This window comes from Dipteris shenzhenensis, chromosome 33 (assembly GCF_047967505.1).
Source record: "Dipteris shenzhenensis isolate YYH24624 ecotype China chromosome 33, Dip_SZ_1.0, whole genome shotgun sequence".
In the NCBI taxonomy this organism is placed as follows: Eukaryota; Viridiplantae; Streptophyta; class Polypodiopsida; order Gleicheniales; family Dipteridaceae; genus Dipteris; species Dipteris shenzhenensis.
Window position 1 is genome coordinate 30,946,033 of NC_141628.1, and position 12,172 is coordinate 30,958,204.

Here is a 12,172-nt window from a genome sequence, read left to right on the forward strand (position 1 = left end):
AAGCCACAAGGAGGGCCTTGTAATGAGAGAGCATGCCATGTGTGTTGTACTTGCACTTACGGAGCCATTTGCAGCCAAAGACCTGGCAGCTCATCATTGAAGGCTCACCAACAACCAAGCTTGATTGTGTTTAAGCAACACAATCTCCTCGTCTATTATTGCTCTTCAATGATGTCACTAGGGTGAAATTATTGTGTCATGCAGGGGCACATGATCATCAAGTTTGAGCCTTCCACAGCCGGTTTAATGGAATGGAAGGGTCAAATAAGTGGCTCGAGAAATCACAGTTAAGAAAGAGAATCTAGGGTCATAGAGGAAAGGGGGAGGCTTACCTTGTCTAGAGCACTGGTAACGATGAGGTTCTACTCTAATTTTCATGGTTTGTATAGGGGGTGAGGTGAAAGAGGACATGGGGCTGATCTCACCCATTGATGCTTTGGTGATGAGGAGATTGGTGAAGTTGGTTGGTCATTACAAGACTCTTAGGGTGGTTACACACCAAGGTGTGGACATGTGAAAGGACCAATCAGAGACAAAAGAGCAATGATTTTTGTGCTCTCTTTTCATTCTAAAATGTGCAGGGGAGCTCCCTCGACCAAATTTGTCTGCAAGACTACCAAGCCAATCACATTGGGATCTGAGCATGAAGTGATGGGATCAATGTGAATCACTACTAACAAATGCTAGTGGTGGTGTGGAAGGGGATGCAAAACAAGGTGTGTCTCTTCCCCGCCCACAAAGTGGGCACTGCTTGGGTAGGGAGGGGTAGTGTGTAAGTGCCCTAAGAGGCCATGCCCATATTCCTCCTTCCAGTAAGGTGAAGAAGGTGTGGAGGTCAAACCAAACGGTCCCCAAACTCGGCCTATCCTGCCATCAGTTACGAGCTCATTAAGTAGCTGGACTATGCTCAGTTCAATGCATGTCGAGCTCCCTTCAATGTAATTAGTCGCTCTCTCTTTTGCCCCATTTGCTGGTTGGGGAAGATGTTTTGCTGAGTATCCTCTAGCATCCCCTACACCTCCATGTGAAGGAGGGTCTCACAGAGGCTCAGTAGAGATTTATTTCTATACCCTCTACACATTGCTAGGAAGCCGTTGTAGATAGTATATGGGGACGTCCTCTTATTAGCTGATGAGATGGTCAAGTCTACGAACAGTTCGGGTAGGTCCACCTACCAGTGCACATGATTGGGAGCATGTGAAGCCAATTGATCAAAGCCATCTATGCTTTGATTGTGCATTGTGAGAGTATCAGGTTCCATGGGTGGTGGCTATGGTAGTGGAGATGGTACATGTGGCACTTGAGGGAGAGCCATTATCTAGTAAGGACCAGCTACCATATCTTCAACGATCATGACCGCCTCATCTAGTTGAGATGGATCCTCTTAATGTAGCAGCCACCAAGGTCCATTTCTCTTAAATACCATTATACCACCATACATAGGCATAAATTACCATGTGCATGTGCAGGTTGTATAAACGATATGCCATAGCATTGTGTGGGGTTTTCTAGCCAATGAACATGTAGCATTGAGGCTAGTTAAACTTTCATCAAACTTTCATCAAACTGCATAGGTACATGGGCAATCACACACAAAAACATGCAAATGGTGTAAGGTTGGTCATCACCTTGTCCATCGTTCATGAGGACTGTGTTCTTGCATGCTTGCCCGAGAGGCAACATTTTGAAAGTAACAGGTCATTCCGACAACTTCACTCCAATAGGTGGTTGGATCAAGACTAGAACTATAAAGCATAGCTCCACAGGAACTGCAGTTGTTGCAAATAAGTGCAACAACTCTCCACACATGTGACCAAGCAAGCATGCTAGTGTAGTGTTAGGTGCTCACAGTGGTGAAGACGAGGTCCTGGGTTCAACAACTACATGCTCACCTTTTGCACCTATGTGCAAACGCCTTTTCTGGCACCTGTGGTTCCTCACAAGATGACAAAGATAAGAAGCATAGAAATAACCTTAGGCGCTCCAATGGCTGCTTGAACAAGAGTGTGAATTTTAGCTTATCCAGTGAGTGTGGAACGGTGGAAATGTGCTAGATACAGTAAAACTAACAGTAATTTTGAAACTTATTTGAGTAATACTCCTAGCCATTGTCGAAGCTAAGGATTTTGAGAGCACACCTAGTACGTTGCGCAGATAGATGATGATACTCTTGAAAATGGCACTTCACACTATCATGTTATAGCCACTTTTAAGGTCAATAATAAATGCGAGAAAGTAAAGCACCCATAGATTTTCTCTGCATCGGCCCACAAACATTTGAGCGGACAAGGTCGTGCAAGTCTATAGCCCTAGATACGATTTTAACCATGATAGGTTTTCTTTGAGTGATTCCCATGATGCATGCCTCATAACATGGATCCAATGTAGACAACAGTCCACTACACACTGTTTAGACATGCGAAGGAGGTTGAGGAAACTCAAATGCCCAAGTTGTTGCTACCACAGATGAGCATTATCCACAGTGGCAATTACTGTAAAAAGCGTGAATGGGTACAAAACTACACGCAGGGGGTAAAGACGATTTATTTGGTGGCAAGTCAGAGTTGTCCCCTAATCGAAAAGAGTATGAGTTGCCCTATATGCATAAATCAGCACTAGAGGAAGCAGCTATCGAAGTGGAGAACAAGTTCTTGTGAAATTAGAAACGTAATATACCGCTAGTAGAAACAAGGCCTTGTCATTAAATGATAGTTCGAAACTTAGCTCAAAAACTTCGACGTATAGTCCTAACTGATCTCCCAAATATACTGCGAGAGGAATACAAGTAATCTTATATGTATTGTCCTAATTGATCTCCCAAATATACCAGGAGAGGAATGGGTAATGAATATACTCATAAAATTTCACGAGCTTAGTTGTCATATGTTACGATGTTCTGTACAACGTCATCGTCTATGAAGCCATTTGCAAGGTTAGACGTAAAAAAGGTGCATCCCTTGCAGATTCGATTTGTGGTTTTTGTACGTGTAGGTGAGGAGGGTGTTGACAATCGACATCGATCAAATGCATGTGTGGATGTGTGATGTCGGGGGTTAGGATATAATAGGGGTGGTTAATTATTACGTGAAGGGATGAAGCCATTTCCTTCACCTACAACCATGGCCCCTACGACCTTGAAACCAGGCCAGGAATGCTTGAGGTTTGGGCACTTCTTGTGGGCCCAAATTAGTGCGCATGATATCCTCCTATAGGATCTTACCAATGAGGGTAGGGAAGGTTAAAGTTGCCAAGGACATCTACCACAAAAGATCGCGAGGAGTTGGGTTGTATAGATAGGAGCATTGCAATTGGGGGAATGGACAATCTAGCGTTAAATGTGTTCTTGATCAGTAGGGATAATCGATCGAGGGAATTGGGTACAAAGTCCCCTTGATCAAGTTGTAACATTGTGACGCGTCGCTGAGCATGAATATGTGTGGCAATTGGGGATACAAAGGCTCAATCGCATATATCCTTAATTTTCGAAGATCAACATATACAACTGATCCATTCCCTTGTTACTTCAAAGGAGATGTGAGACACGCAGATATGCTCATGTACATGTCGCACGTCTGCACATAAGCCATCCGATACCATGAGAGAAGGGTGAAAGCATGCACGAGAAAAAGGTGGAGAGGAAAAAGAATCCAGTCTGACCGCCTCTGCGCAGCATCGAGTGCCGCTCTTATTGACGTGAAGAAGCAGATCTTCCATCGACGTTTATGATTAGTAACATAACCTTTCTTATCACTAATCATTTTTTTGTAGTTTCTTAATTGTATCGATAATTGATCTGGAAAGTAGGAGAAATGAAGAGATCGACCAAGGACAAAACTTCATGAAAATATAAACAGGGAGAAGAATTGTAATTAGCACTTTCATCATAGCTGCAATACGACATAGATTGAAGTGTGTGCGACTCTCTAAACGTTGCGTGCTTGTCGAGATTCGAGTACATTACACTTTCCATTACGACAGCATAGCCTGATGTTCGTGCTCATGGATACTTGAAGAACGCACAACAGAAAGATGCGCAAACAAATTAGAGAATAGCGGATCAGTAGTGGAATAGGCGTTACAGTTTATAATAGCCAAGCTTTGTACTGCCCGATAGGAATGGACATATATCTTAAGGGACGCATGAGGAATATTGTATATGCATGCATGGTTGCTTTATTCTGCAAATTCTTGTAGAATATAGGCCAGGCGCTGATCACGAAGGGGAACGCCTGTGTTAAAGCCCATTTATCTTCTAAGTTTCAGAGATAGAACAAGGACATATCTAATATTTCCTCGGCATCCAAATCCAACATGATGGGCTCCATGACACCATAAAAATCCATCAGCAACGGTATGCCCTTCACATGCTCCAGTGCTACATCATGGGGTCTGAACATTCTCACACATATATGAAGGTGACTTGGCATTTGTAAAAGTTCATGTTAGTATCTGCAAGATCTAAGGGAGCTTGACTGGATTGAAGGAAACATATCTTTTGAGTCTTGCTAGACGTAACGACTATTGGCATTACCTATCCTACTGATTCGTCGCTTTCGTTAGTTGGTTGGTATGATCCGACTAAGCAAGGGACCTTGACATCAAGAAATCAACCATGGTTTTTTTGTTCCTTTTAGCTGGTGGCCCACATTTATTAGAGTAAGAAAACTAGAACAAGGGCCTTATCCTTTTAGCAAACAAAGCATAGTATGTGGCGGTCACTACGCCACATGTGATGGACTTTGGTTGTGTGAACTTCTCAAGAAGCTTGGACTCCCACCTACATTTCTGTAATACATTCATTGTGATAATCAATCCTCAATTGAAATTGTGAACAATACTCATCAAGAGATCGAACTAAACATGTGGCAATAAAAGGGGCACCTCCTTTTTTAATTTCTTCTCATCAATAAAAGGGGCACTAGATGTTGCACATAGGAAGTCATACTCAGTTCCGTTTTTCTCTTCTTTTTTCTTGTGCACGCTTTCACCTTTCTCATAATTCATTGCCTCAAGTATATTTTGTTGTAAATTAACCACCACTGTTGGAAAAAGCCACTCAAAGGAGGTGATCTTTATCTCAAGGGGTAATTTCTTTATCTCAAACTAGATCTACTAACCTACTAGATCTAATAATGGCTATTCAAACTCGCAAAACTTGTTAGTCATTGTCCTAGATCATATTAGACTAGTACATCCTATTGTAAATAAGCGAGATATGTAGTTTATCTTATCCTGTATTCTTAATTGCAGTGGTGTATTGTACTTAGTGCCCATGTATGTAAGGCACACTTAGTCTACTTTGTATGTGTGGAGTTCAAGAGTTGAAGAAGAATATTTTCTCCCTTTGTTGATGTATGATACTTGCCTCTCCACCTTCATGACATGGTATTAGAGCTGCCAAGTTCTACATTGTTTCCCTCACCTCATCCACTCTAACCTTACGAGACCTCATCTAGGCATTTTGAGCAATCACTCGGTGAGAGGAAGTAAGGGGAGTCATGGAGGGATCAAAGAGTGGAATCGCATTCTATTGAATGAAAGAGGAAAGAGGAACACCTATAGACCATTGGAGAAGTCTAAAAAGCACCACAATGCCAAAGAGAGAGAGAGAGAGAGAGAGAGAGACAGTGAAGTATAAAACACACCACAATGCGAGGAAGTTCTCCCGAAGTTGGTTCAAGGCTTCTTATCGTGTTGTGGTGAAGTGCATGAAACTTTTTGTGTAGATCATCACAATGCAATAGGGGGCGGCCGTGAGGGGCTTAGTAATGATATCACATTCTAGTGATATACGGAGCAATATGCAAATTTGGAAAGATTTCGTCCACATCACTACAACACGATAAGAGCCCTAAGCAAAGGGTCGAGGAAAAAGATCGCATTGTGGTGAACACTTGAGTTGAGTTGGAGTGTTGGGGCCAAATATCATTAAAATGTGATAAGGGGAGTTAGGGAGGCGTCAAAGATCGCATTCGATTGAATGAAAGAGGAAAGAGAAACACATACAGAAGATTGGAGAAGTCTAAAAAGCACCACAATGCGAGAGAGAGAGAGAGTGAGAGGTGGGTATAAAACACACCACAACGCGATGAGGGTTCCTGATGTTGGTCTAAGGGCTTCTTATCATGTTGTGGTGAAGTGGATGAAACTTTTTTTCCAGATCATCACAATGCAATAGGGGGCGTCACTGAGGGGCTTAGTAGTGATATCGCATTCTAGTGATATACAAAGAAATATGTAAATTTGGAAAGATTTTGTCCACATCACCACAACGTGATAAGAGCCCTAAGCAAAGGGTCAACGATCAAGATTGCATTGTGATGAGCACTTGAGTTGAGTTGGAGTGTTGGGGTCAAATATCATTAAAACGTGATAAAGGGAGTCACAGAGGGGTCAAAGAGTGGGATCGCATTCTATTAAATGAAAGAGGAAAGAGGAACACCTATAGACTAGTGGAGAAGTCTAAAAAGCACCACGATGCCAGAGAGAGAGAGAGTGTGTGAAGTATAAAACACACCACAATGCGAGGAGGGTTCCCGAACTTAGTTCAAGGCTTCTTATCGTGTTGTGGTGAAGTGCATGAAACTTTTTATCTAGATCATCACAACGCGATTAGGGGCGGCACTGACGGGCTTAGTAGTGATATCACGTTCTAGTGATATCGTCCACATCACTACAACGTGATAAGATCCTTAAGCAAAGGGTCAACGACCAAGATTTTGTTGTGGTGAGCACTTGAGTTGAGCTGGAGTGTTGGGGTCAAATATAATTAAAACGTGATAAGGGGAATCATGAACGGGTCAAAGAGTGGGATCGCATTCTATTGAATAAAAGAGGTAAGAGGAACACCTACAGACGATTGGGGAGGTCTAAAAAGCACCACAATGCCAGAGAGAGAGAGAGAGAGGTATAAAACACACCACAACGCGAGGAGGGTTTTCGAAGTTGGTTCAAGGGATTCTCATCGTGTTGTGGTGAAATGGATGAAACTTTTTGTCGAGATCATCACAACAAGATAGGGGGCGTCAGTGAGGGGCTCAGTAGTGATATCGCGTTCTAGTGATATACGGAGAAATATGCCAATTTGGAATGATTTCGTCCACATCACTACAACACAATAAGAGATGTAAGCAAAGGGTCAAGGACCAAGATCACGTTGTGGTGAGCACTTGAGTTGGAGTGTTGGGGTCAAATATCATTAAAACGTGATAAGGGGAGTCAAGGAGGGGTCAAAGAGAGGGATCGCATTCTATTGAATGCAAGAGGAAAGAGGAACACCTACAGACAATTGAAGAAGTCTAAAAAGCACCACAATGCAAGAGAGAGAGAGAGAAGTATAAAACACACCACAGTGATGAGGGTTCCTGAAGATGGTTCAAGGGCTTCTTATTGTGTTGTGGTGAAGTGGATGAAAAGTTGTCCAGATCATCACAACGCAATAGGGGGTGGCAGTGAGGGGCTTAGTAGTGATATCGCGTTCTAGTGATGAGGGTTCCTGAAGATGGTTCAAGGGCTTCTTATCGTGTTGTGGTGAAGTGGATGAAAAGTTGTCCAGATCATCACAACGCAATACAGGGTGGCAGTGAGGGGCTTAGTAGTGATATCGCGTTCTAGTGATATACGAAGAAATATGCAAATTTGGAAAGATTTCGTCCACATCACTACAACGCGATAAGAGCCCTAAGCAAAGGGTGAATGACCAAGATTGTGTTGTCGTGAGCACTTGAGTTGAGTTGGAGTGTTGGGGTAAAATATCATTAAAACGTGATAAGGGGAGTCACGGAAGGATTGCATTCTATTGAGTGAAAGAGGAAAGAGGAATACCTACAGATGATTAGAGAAGTCGAAAAAGCACCACAATGCCACAGAGAGAGAGAGAGAGAGAGGTATAAAACAACACAATGTGAGGAGGGTTCCCAAAGTTGGTTCAATGTTTCTTATCGTGTTGTGAAGTGCATGAAACTTTTTGTCCGGATCATCACAACGCAATAGAGAGCCGCAGTGAGGGGCTTAGTAGTGATATCACGTTCTAGTGATATACGGAGAATATGCAAATTTGGAAAGATTTCCTCCACATCACAACACGATAAGAGCCCTAAGCAAAGTGTCAAGGACTAAGATCGCGTTGTGGTGAGCACTTGAGTTGAGTTGGAGTGTTGGGGTCAAATATCATTAAAACGTGATAAGGGGAGTCAGGGAGGGGTCAAAGAGTGGGATCGCATTCGACTCAAGAAAGAGGAAAGAGAAACACATATAGACGATTGGAGAAGTCTAAAAAGCACCACAATACGAGAGAGAGAGAGAGAGAGAGAGAGAGAGAGAGGGATATAAAACACACCACAATGCGAGGAGGGTTCCGAAGTTGGTTTAAGGGCTTCTTATCGTGTTGTGGTGAAGTGGATGAAACTTTTGGTCCAGATCATCACAACGAGATAAGGGGCGGTAGTGAGGGGCTTAGTAGTGATATCACGTTCTAGTGATATACGGAGAAGTATGCAAATATGGAAATATTTCGTCCACATCACTACAACGCGATAAGAGCCCTAAGCAAAGGGTCAACGACCAAGATTGCATTGTGGTGCGCACTTGAGTTGAGTTGGAGTGTTGGGGTCAAATATCATTAAAATGTGATAAGGGGAGTCAGGGAGGGGTCCCGAAGTTGGTTCAAATATCATTAAAAAGTGATAAGGGGAAACAAGGAGGGCTCAAAGATTGGGATCACATTCTATTGAATGAAAGAGGAAAGAGGAACACCTACAGACGATTGGAGAAGTCTTAAAAGCACCACAATGACAGAGAGAGAGAGAGAGAGAGGTATAAAACACACCACAACACGAGGAGGATTCCTGAAGTTGGTTCAGGGCTTATTATCATGTTGTGGTGAAGTGCATGAAATTTTTTGTCCAGATCATCACAACGCGATAGGGGGCGGCAGTGACGGGCTTAGTAGTGATATCACGTTCCAGTGATATACGGAGAAATATGCAAATTTGGAAAGATTTCTTCCACATCACTACAACACGATAAGAGCCCTAAGCAAAGGGTTGACTAAAAAGCACCACAATGCGACAAAGAGAGAGAGAGAGAGAGAGAGAGAGAGAGAGAGAGAGAGAGAGAGAGGTATAAAACACACCACAACGCGAGGAGGGTTCTCGAAGTTGGTTCAAGGGCTTCTTATCATGTTGTGGTGAAGTGGATGAAACTTTTTGTCCAGATCAGCACAACGAGATAGGGGGCGTCAGTGAGGGATATGGGGCGTCAGTGAAGGGCTTAGTAGTGATATTACATTATAGTGATATATGGAGAAATATGCAAATTTGGAAAGATTTCGTCCACATCACTACAACATGATAAGCACCCTAAGCAAAGGGTCAAGGACCATGATTGCGTTGTGGTGAGCACTTGAGTTGAGTTGGAGTGTTGGGGTAAAATATCATTACAATGTGATAAGGGGATTCAGGGAGGGGTCAAAGAGTGGGATCACATTCTATCGAATCGAGGAAAGAGGAACACCTACAGACGATTGGAGAATTCTAAAAAGCACCGGGAAAGCACCACAATGCAAGAGAGAGAGAGAGAGAGAGAGAGAGAGAGAGAGAAGTATGAAACACACTACAACGCGAGGAGGGTTCCTGGAGTTGGTTCAAATATCATTAAAACGTTATAAGGAGAGTCAAGGAAGGGTCAAAGAGTGGGATCGCATTCTATTGAATGAAAGAGGAAAGAGGAACACCTACAGACGATTGGAGTCTAAAAAGCACCACAAAGACAGAGAGAGACACAGAGAGAGAGAGAGAGAGAGAGAGAGAGAGAGAGAGAGAGAGGTATAAAACACACCACAATGCGAGGAGGATTCCCAAAGGTTGTTTAGGGCTTCTTTGTAAAGAATGCGGGAGAGAGGGAGGAGACTCGATTGCAGCTTGTTCACAACATACATAAGAGAGGAGACACAAGATGTGGAGGCTAAAGTTTATCTTCACTTAGTTGAAAATAGCACACAACAACTCTACAATAGAAGAGGGGTATACCCTATATGTCAAACCCTAGAATGCGTGGTTCATATGTGAACCCAAACCAAAAACATACGTGGCAGTCTAACTACACCATGAGTACAACCAACATCGGCGGTGACATAAATGATAGTCACCCAGGAGATATATCGGGGCTAGAGCTTGATATCTCAACACTTCCCCTCAAGCTCAAATCCATCTCAAGTATACCAAGCAAGCTCCTAAATCTGTGAAGCTTCTCGGTACCCAAGGCCTTCATAAAAATATGAGCCACTTGCTCCTCAGTGTTGACATAAACAAGATCAATCTCGCCAGCTAGAACCTTTTCCCTCACAAAGTGATAATGCACCTCAATGTGCTTCGTTCTAGCATGATAAATTGGGTTATTAGCAAGCATGATGCTGCTAATGTTGTCACAATGAATGACAACTGTTGCATGAACTGACTGTCCCATATCTACAAGTAGCTTCCGTAACCAAGCTACCTCACATGCAGCCATCGATGCATCCCTGTACTCAGCCTCTGTGCAAGGCAACTGTCGGCTGCTTCTTGTTGCTCCAACTGATGGCAGCACTCCCAAGGGAAAACATAAAACCACTAGTAGATCTCCTGTCTGAGACACTACCAGCCCAATCAGCATCTGTGTACCCATGTACCTGTAATGCACACCCAGCTTCATAAAACAGTCCATAATGCAATGTGGACTTCACATACCGCAGTATGCATCTAGCCGCATCCAAATGTGGCTTCCTCGGTAGCTGCATAAGCTGACTCACTAGCCCCACAGCATATCTCAAATCTGGCCTAGTAATAGTCATGTAAATCAAGCTACCTACTATGCGCATGTACATAGTAATATCTTCAAGAAGCTCACCTGACTCTGTACTGAGCTTCACATTCCGCTCCAATGGAACAGAAATAGGCTTACAACCTGTCATCCCATATTTGGACAGCATGTCCAAACCATATTGCCTCTGCAATAGCCATATCCCACTCGGGGATCTAATAACCTCAATGCCCAAGAAGTAATGCAGCTCTCCCAAATCCTTCATCTCAAATTTCTGCTTCAAAAGCAGCTTCACTTCATTAATGTCTACATCACTATCACCTGTAATAATCAAGTCATCAACATAGATGACTACAAGCACAATTCCCCTGTTTGTCCTTTTCACATAAAGTGAAAAATCTGAATTGGAAATCTGAAATCCAATAGTGACAAGATATTGCCCTCTCTTGTCCGACCATGCCCTAGGCGCTTGTTTTAAGCCATACAAGGCTTTGCGCAACCTGCATACGAAATCGGGGTGTGCATCATCCTCATAACCTTCTGGCTGCATCATATAGACCTCTTCTGGCAAATCACCATGCAAGAAGGCATTCTTCACATCTATCTGATGCAAAGACTATCCCTTTGCAGCAGCCATAGCAATTACTGCTCTCACGGTTGCCATTCTTGCAACCGGGCTGAAGGTTTCCTCATAATCAATTCCATATGTCTACGCAAAACCTTTGGCAACCAATCTTGCCTTGTACTTGCTAACAGACCCATCAGCATTGTGCTTTACTTTGTAAACCCACTTGCAGCCAATAGCCTTCTTATCATGAGGCAAAGGCATCAAATCCCAAGTGTGGTTTGCATCCAAGGTAGCCATCCCTTCATCCATAGTTGCTTCCCAATTTTTATGCCCTGCTGCATCCTCAAAGCATGTGGGCTCTGGTTCCTCTAGAACCTTGACCATATAAGCATAGTGATGTGTTGTATACCCATTATATCTCAGCCTGTCAACTGGATACTTAACATGAGTGGACCTGCGTACAATTGGATCACTTGCAGAAGTCTTGAAATCATGCCTGCTTTTTCTTGCACCAGGTGTAACAACAGAAGGAATCCCAAGTTCCTCATCAAGGCTCATTTCAGAGCCACTTGACTGTCCATCAACATGAGAGCTACCAGCTGAAACATCAAACACTGGAGCATGGTCCACCTTTTCTTTTTCCTTACGTGATACCTGCACAACACTATCAGGACTGCCATGTGATGATTCACTAGATCTCAATCTCCCTGTCCATGCATTGGATCCACTAGTAGAGGACTCTCCGGGTCCACTCAAGGCTTGAGATTGCTGCTCTGCATTTGCTGCAGCATTCCCATTTCCTGCATC